The sequence below is a fragment of the Psammomys obesus genome, unplaced genomic scaffold (genome assembly GCF_907164565.1).
Source record: "Psammomys obesus unplaced genomic scaffold, mPsaObe1.curated_primary_1811, whole genome shotgun sequence".
NCBI classification, from domain to species: Eukaryota; Metazoa; Chordata; class Mammalia; order Rodentia; family Muridae; genus Psammomys; species Psammomys obesus.
In genome coordinates, this window is record NW_026592118.1 from 44,264,956 (window position 1) to 44,274,244 (window position 9,289).

Here is a 9,289-nt window from a genome sequence, read left to right on the forward strand (position 1 = left end):
AACCTTGTTGAATTTAAATCAACAACACTTATTTATTCATGCCTGCCATGTATTTATACTTTTCTTTGGCATTGACTACTTAGTCGACTATTTTTCTTCAAGATTGAACTTTTGTAGGACTCCTTTATTTCATCAGTCGCCCTCCTAATGAATGCTCACTCTGAATATCCAAGGATGTCTGAGGATCCCACATCCATCCGTGTGAAATACGAGCAGACCCCACTCACTGTTACACATGGCATTCTGCTCCGAATGGTCTTCTTTTCCTCCAAAGTGTCATAGAACATTGTTTCCCTCTCCGAGTAACATGGTAAAATTTCAGTGTTTTTACATTTACAGTTTTACTGTGCACTATGTCATTTACTGAACCAACTCTTACCAATATTTATTCTCATGATTACTATGTCATAGTATTTGGGAATTACAGACAATAGTGGAAAAATGGATTTTAAGGACCGTCTTCAGATAAATAAATTTCAGCTTTCTGACATTAAGTATGTGCTTTAGATTCAAATTGTGGAGAAAACAATGGTTGTTCTAATCTCTTAAATCTCCGATCTGTTCTTATACCTAAGGGCTCCCTGACAGCATTATCACACTCAGTCTATATCTCCAGAACTATTTAATTATTTGTAGAAATATAGTGTAGCACACATAATTGTCCATATTCTCAGAGGAAGCCAGTGTTCTGGGGAAAATTAGTTATGCTATGGTATTCATTTTACTTCAGCAAAACCTTCATAAAATTAATAAGTTCTTTTATTTCAGAAGCAATCTAACCCTTATGTTTTTCAATGATGTTGATAAAATTAGACATACTTTCAAATCAAACCTTGAGTTGACTCATTAAAATAAATTGATACTGGAATAATTAGTTTTCTCACATCTTAGCATATGTTGTAATTTCTTCTAAAAAATAATTCTTTATTTACTTGTATTTATCTTATTACCAGAGCTGTATGAACATCTGTGCCTGCTGGTCTATCTATTGCTGAAGCTTGCAAACTTTCCTTTAGACATCAGAGAGCATAGAATGTAATTTAAAAGTGATGTCAACTGAAAACAGTGATACATATCATGTGAAAATTACTTTTTCTTCACCAACTTCAATGTTCCTGATTTTTAAAAAATCATGTAAATATTTCTTGGTGTTTGTGTATGTTTATGCATACACATGACTGCCTCTGTCGTCATAGCCTTTTGCTTGTCTGTAGATCAGATACAATTAACTGGAATTAGTTCTTGCCTTCTACCATGTGCTCTCAGGAATATAGCTAGAGTTGGTCTTTAGGCACGATAGGAAGGGCCTAAATCAACCATTTCATCAGACTCACAATTTCTTATTCATTGATTATAAGACTATTGACTTAAAAAATGCTGTGTCAAGACTTTAAATGTTTCCCCTACTTTCTACTGGCTTTTCATTAGTTTTGTAAAGATATACTCATCATATTTTCTATTTGACCATAGAAAGTACTTGGCCATAGACATATTTTGCACGTACGTCACTAAAAACAAAACCATTACTGTAACCAGGGTTAAGAATCTATCTCTTATTTTCTGCTATTTATCCAGGCTCTTTGGAGTTGTTTTTCTGGCTAACCAAAGATTTACCTATTGGAGAGTGCCAACACCTGACACTATGAACAGTACTCTGCTAAGCTTGCATACAGGAGCCTGTCAGAGTAGTCTTCTGAGAGACTCTACCTAATCGCACCTCCAATAGACATTGAAGTCGAAGAGCCTATTACTATTAATTGGGCAGCTCTACAACACATAGTGATAATAACAAACAGCTATGGTTTTTCTCCCAATCAATAGCGCACTGGGAACTAATATTGAGTTTTCACCAGGAAGGGAGAGACCCTGCCACAAACTTACTTTCTGAATGGCACACTCAACACTACTATATCCAAGTCCCATTTGAATATTGCCACAAAGCTTAAAATACTATCGCTGATAAAAATAGACAGCAAAAAAGCACTAGATGTTAAAATCCAAACACAATAACCTAAGAGACACAAGAAGATGAGACTTTGTGTTCACTTCAGATATTCTGCCCTATTCTTGATTTATTCTATGGCTAGAAATTTCATATTTTTTATTCTTATTTTTATTTAACTTACAATTGTTAGTATTTTAATTTAATTTTCAGTATTTCCAATAAGTTTTTCTTCAGTATGAAGAAAAGTATGGCCTATTTTCAATTCTTCTTTCTTAATAGTCAGAATCTCGAAACAACCTAGATGTCTCTCAACTGAAGGATGGATAAAGAATGGTACACTTACACAAAGGAAAACTACTCAGCTATTAAAAAAAAAAGGCAAATCATGAAATTTCCAGGCAAATGGAATGAACTATAAAAGATTATTTTAAGTGAGATAACCCAGACCCAGAAAGAAACACATGGTATATACTCACTTATATATGGGTACTAGCCATATAACACAGGACAATTATACACAATCCACAGACCCAAAGAAGCTAAATAGCAAGGAGGACCTTAGGGAGGATTATTAATTTTCATTGAGAAAGGCAAACAGAATGCGCAGCAGAAGTGGTTGAAAGGAGGGAACAGAATGGGAGCCTGCCACAAATGTTCTCTTCCATTATCTTTGTTATTGCATTCAACTCTTTGTTTTTGTCTTTGAACACACAATGAGTTCCCTTTCTCTGGGATTTCATTTAATTCAGTTTTATTATGCAGTAGGGTCAACAATTTTTTGAGGACTTTGAAAGAACCTCATGGGACATATTTCAGGAGATCAAGGCTATAGATATCTTCCACCAAATTTTAGGGCTGATGAGCCTTTGCCATGCTTTTTGCATAGTTCACCAGAAGTTAATACCAGACAACAGAATGATATATTGAACCAGAAAGAAATTGAGATCATTATCTTTGCACTGTTGGCATACCAACTCAGAGGTCCATATCTTTCTTAGACATATAATACAGGTGGATATATGTACATGAGGGGTGGTTCTTTACTTGATGGCTACAGTGTATTCTAATTTTCGAAGGAGTTATCTGCTGGTAGCTTTGGAAGCAAGTTCTCCTTGGAAAAGACATTATTCTGAATCACATTTCAGAAGACCTGCCTCACATACTAAGCTCATTTTTAATTTTTAGCTCCAAGCTTTGGTTGATGGAGAATGAAATGGTGGTGTCTTAGTGGCTTATGCCAATCCATGAGGGTTTACCCATTCCTTGAAATGAGATAGTCCTTCTCTGTCCCTGCATTTTAATCATGGCAGCAGTGACTGACCTTAGCTTTGGCAAGCAAGCTTTATGAGATTTCTTTACTATATTGAAAACATGTAATGAAACAACAGCATGCTATTTTTAGGTGCGTGGGCGCGCGCGCGCGCGTGTGTGTGTGTGTGTGTGTGTGTGTGTGTGTGTAGGGTAGCAGAAAAGGACTATCAAAAGAGTTTAGAACTATGACCCCATTTCTGTCTGTCCCTCAGAATTAGGCCTTTCCCTTCCTCTGAAGATGTTACTTTTATCTGTCTCACTGCCTCCAAGGAAAGGTCATTGCAGCCTTCATTCACACCATGCTGCCTTCATCCATATGGCTAGGAGAGGACTACCAGCAGGTAGAGCAAAGGGCCAGAATATGAACCACTCAGCCAGCCATTGAAGAACACTTCCATTCTTGTCACAGCCATCCTCACCTGTAGAAACATGACTGAAGCACCTCAAACAGCAGTGGGAAGCAGGGAAAGAGTACTGTATCTGAGAAGACTGCTTTCCTCAACGGGTTTTTTAACAGTGAGCCTCCAACCTCACATCTGGGTGACAGCATAGACTAGAGAGAGAGGGTTGAGAAATTTGGTTACTGTCTACTGAGATTGTGTTGCTTCCTATATCACAAGAAAATGCGTACTTAAAAAAAAAAAAAAAAAAGCAAATGACCTGAGGGGATTTTGAGGAGATTGAAAAAAATACTAATTCACAGTTGTTATCCAGAGAACACCAAACTCGATTAATGAATCTGACAGTCATTGCGGGGAGACATTCAAGGAAGGAGACTTGCACCCAAAGTGTCTCTATACCCAATTGAGGCATTAATGGAACTTTCTACATTGGAAGTGCAGCAAGTAAGATCTCCACACGCTGAGCAACAACTTTGGGGTTGGGGTTCCTGTGCATGGTTTCCATTTCTCAAAAACCACCTTCACAATAAAGAGATCGTTAAGTAGCATTTTCTCTTCTTTGTGATTTTAGCCTCATGATCATTTAGTTTTCCTGTCTGTAAAACTGTCTTGCCACCATAGGTTTTGTTTTAATTATAACCGATGTGGACTCCCTTGACATTAAAGATACTAAAAACATACTACTCCAAAATATGCCATTTGGATATACTGACTGGCATAAAAATCCTTTTTAAAACAACATTTGTAAGACTACAACTCTAAGCTTCATAATATTTTTTTTCTTAAAAGAAGTGCTCCAAATTTCATTTGAAGTATACTCTCTATTCTAGAAAGAAAAAGTATTCTTGTTGCAGTAGAGAGAAGTTGAGCCTGAGAGAATTCTATGCAGACCTTGTAAAAATGACTTTCATCTTCTAACCTCTCCACATAATTTAGTTACATTTTTACAATTTTCTACTTTTTGTCTAATTTGGTATATTAACATTAAATTCCCACTACCTTTTAAGTCTTTATGTCTTTATGAGGGCTCCTATGTCACATAAAACTTGCATTATATACATTTGTATTGTTTTCTCCTGTTGATCTGTTTCACTTCAATTTAATTCTCAAGCTAAGATGCTGAACCATAATGAGATAGATGGAAATTGTTCCCTAGCCTAGGACATTCAAACGTTACATCGACATCAAGAACTTGACATATAAAGAGGCTTTTGGAATGCCAAAACCTTAACTGTACATGAATGACAAGATTTCCTTCTCAATATAAGAACAGCCCTTAGTCAGCTTACTGAATATAGTCATTGACAACTAACAAACAGAATTTTTTTAACTTTTATTAATTACACTTTATTCATTTTGTATCCCCCCATAAGCCCCTCCCTTCTCCCCTCCCGATCCCACCCTCCCCCCCTTTTTGCATGCATGCCCCTCCCCAAGTTCACTGATAGGGGAGGTCCTCCTCTCCTTCTTTCTGATCTCATCAGAAGTGGCTGCATTGTCAGGGTTCTAGGTTATCTCCACAGATAGTCCTTGGTTGGAGTATGAATCTCTGGGAAGTTCGCTGTGCTCAAATAGTCTTGTTCTGTTGCTCTCCTTGTGGAGTTCCGGTCCTCTCCAGCTCTTACTATTTCCCACTTCTTACATAAAATTCCATTCATTCTGCCCATCAGTTGGCCATCAGGCTCAGCATCTGCTTTGACAGTTTGCATGGCAGAGGCTTTCAGAGGCCCTCTGTGGCAGGTTCCTAGGTTGTTTCCTGTTTTGTTCTGGCTTTCAGAGACCCTCTGTAGCAGGTTCCTAGGTTGTTTCCAAAGGACATTTGCTCAACCATGTTTGTAGCAGCTTTATTTGTAATAGCCAGAAGCTGGAAACAGCCCAGATGCCCCTCAACTGAAGAATGGATGCAGAAACTGTGGTACATCTATACAATGGAGTATTACTCAGCAATGAAAAATAAGGAAATCATGAAATTTGCAGATAAATGGTGGGACCTGGAAAGGATCATCCTGAGTGAGTTGTCCCAGAAGCAAAAAGACACACACAGTATATACTCACTCATATAAACATACAACATAGAATAAACCCACTACAATCTGTACATCTAAACAAACTAAGCAAAAGAGAGGACCCTAACTAAAATGTTCAACCCCCATTCTGAAAGGCAAAGAGGATGGACATCAGAAGAAATAGAAAACAGAATTTTTTTCTGCAATGAATATTACCTTTAAAACATGTTTGTCATGTGTTTATGAACATTCTTGAACTGTGAAAATAATGTCCACCTCTTAGCTTCAGGTTTCACAAAACTGGCTTAAATGGAAAATACCTGCGTAGTTTAACCATTGTGGGTGCCTGGCTCTTACCACTAGTGGGGTTTTATTCTATTTTGTCTTTGGTAGAAAAACAAAATAACCTGGGCTTTTCTCACTTGCCAATTAAGTGTTCTGTATTTACCTTCAATCAAATATCTTCTCTAATCTTTGAAAGTAATGATTCAGGCTATCAGTTCTAGTTTTTAAATATTTGTTAAAAATTGAAATTATGATCTAGTTACATCATTTCTCCCTTGCCTTTTTTTCCCTCTAACCTCTCCCATGTACCTTGTTCTCATCAAGTTATTGGTCTCATTTAATTGTTATTCTCTCTCTCTCTTTCACACACACACACACACACACACACACACGTACGCATGTGCACACACTCATTTCTGAATAGTTTACTTGTAATTCTAATTCCTCAAAGAGATAGAACAAGACCCGATGATTGATGATTTATTTACTGTCATCTAAGTCTGATAGAATACTTTCAAGGAATTTGTCCATTTCATATAAATTGTCAAAATTTGATACATTCAAATATTTTTATGGTAATATAAAGTAATTTAGTGAAAAGAGAATTCTTCCATACACTAATTTGACCTCTTTGCTCTTAATTAATTGTTGTGGTTCTAAAAGAGAAATTTTTGGTTATGAAATTATCACCTTTTTTATTACATTAACATTACTAATCTTCTTCACTTGTTTGTTTTTCATGAGTTAAAGATTTTTTCACTTTTTTAAAAAATTATATTTTTATAAATTACAGTATATATACACTTTGTATCTCCCTTGTGGCATCCTCCCTCAATCCCTTCCATCCCCACCCTCCTTCTCTCAACTCCTCCCATGACCCTTCCCAAGTCCATGAATAAGGGAGCTCCTCCTCCACTTCACTCTAACCCTAGCCTATCAGGTCTCATCAGGACTGGCTGCATTGTCTTTCTCTGTGACTTGGTAAAGCTGCTCCCCAATCAGGGGGAGGATATCAAAGTGCCAGCCACTGAGTTCATGTCAGAGACAGTTCCTGTTCCACTTACTAGGGAACCCGCTTGGAGACTGAGCCGTCATGGGCTACATCTATGCAGAGGTTCTAGGGGTTCTAGGTAATCTCCATGCATGGTCTTGGTGGAGTATCAGCCTCAGAGTAGACGCCTGAGCCCAGAATTTTGTGATCTGTTGCTCTCCTTCTCCAAGTCTTCCAATTTCCCCCTTCTTTCATAAGATTCCCTATACTCTGCCCAAAGTTTGGTTATGAGTCTCAGCACCACATTGGATACTTTGCTGGGTAGAGTCTTTCAGAGGCCCTCTATGGTAGTCTCCTGTCCTGTTCCCTGTTTTCTCCCTCTTCTGATGTCCATTCCCTTTGCCATTCTGCATGGTGATTGATCATCTTACCCAGGACCCTCCTCCTTGCTTAGTTTCTTTAGGTGTACAGCTCTTAGTATGCTTATCCTATATTATATATCTAACATCCACCTGTAAGTCAGTATATACCATGTGTGTCTTTCTGCTTCTGGGATACCCCACTCAGTATGATCTTTTCTAGATCCCACCATTTGCCTGCAAGTTTCATGATCTCCTTGTTTTTAACTGCTGAGTACTATTTCATTGTGTAAATGTACCATACTTTCTGTATCCAGTCCTTATTTGAGGGTCATCTGGGTCATTTCTGGCTATAACAAATAAAGTTGCTATAAATATGGTTGGGCATATGTCCTTATATATTTGAGCATGTTTTGTATATATACCTAAGAATGCTATAGCTGGATCTTGAGGAAGTGCTATTCCTAATTGTCTGAGAAAGCACCAGATTGATTTCCAAAGTGGTTGTACATGGTTACATTTCCACAAGCAATGGAAGAGGGTTCCTCTTTCTCCACAGCCTCTCCAGCATTTGTGCTCACTTGAGTTTTTTATCTTAGCCATTCTGATGGGTGTAAGGTGAAATCTCAAGGTCTTTTTGATTTGCATTTCTCTGATGACTAGGGCTATTGAACATTTCTTTAAATATTTCTCTGCCATTCAATATTCCTCTATTGAGAATTCTCTATTTAGCTCTATACTACATTTCTTAGTTGGGTTCCCTGATTTCTTTGTTGTTTAACTTCTTCAGTTCTTTATATATTCTGGATATTAGCCCTCTGTCAGATATAGAGTTAGTGAAGATCCTTTCCCAGTCTGTATGCCATCATTTTGTTCTGATGACAATGTCCTTTGCTTTACAGAAAGATTTTCAGTTTCATGAGATCCCACTTATTGATTGTTGATCTTAGAGCTCGTGCTGTTGGTGTTCTGTTCAGGAAATTGTTTCCTGTGCCAATGAGTTCCAGGCTCCTCCTCAGTTTTTTTTCTAACAGGTTCAGTGTGTCTGGTTTTATATTGAGGTCTTTGATCCCTTTGGACTTTAGTTTTGTGCAGGGTGATAAATCTGCCTCTATTTTCATTTTCCTACATGTAGACATCCATTTAGACCAGTACCATTTGTTGAAGATGCTGTCTTTGTTCCATTGAATGGTTTTGGCTTCTTTTCAAAAACCAAATATCCATAGGTGTGTGGGTTTATTTCTAGGTCTTCTATTCCCTTCCATTGATCCACCATTCGGTTTCTATGCCAGTACCATGCAGTTATTATTAATATTGTTTTGTAGTACAGCTTGAGATCATGGATGGAGATACCTACAGAGGATCTGTTGTTGCAAGGGTTGTTTTAACATTTCTGAGATTTTGTTTTCCATATCAAATTGAGAATTGTTCTTTCAAGGTCTATAAGAATTGTGTTGGTATTTTGATGAGACTTGCTTTGAAGCTGTAGATTGCTTTTGGCAAGATGGTCATTTTCACTTTGTTAATCCTACAGACATATGAGCACAGGAGATCTTTCCATCTTCTGATATCTTCTCCAATTTCTTTCTTCAGAGACTTGAAGTTTTTCACTTGCTTGGTTAGAGTAACACCAAGGTACTATATGTTATTAGGGGCTATTGTGAAAAGTGTTGTTTCCCTAATTTCTTTCTTGGCTCTTTTGTCTTTGGTATACAGGAGGGCTTCTGAATTTTTCGAGTTGATTTTGTATCCAGGCACTTTGTTGAAGGTGTTTATCAGCTGAAAGGGTTCTCTGGTTGAATTTTTGGGGTCAGTCATGTATACTATCATATCATCTGCAAATAGTGATACTTTGACTTCTTCATTATAGATTTGTATTCCCTTGATCTCTTTTAGTACTCTTATTGCTCTAGCATGGAATTCAGGTACTATGTTGAAGAGATATGGAGAGAATGGGTAGCCTTTCCTTGTCCAGGAACCCTGGTTCTGGG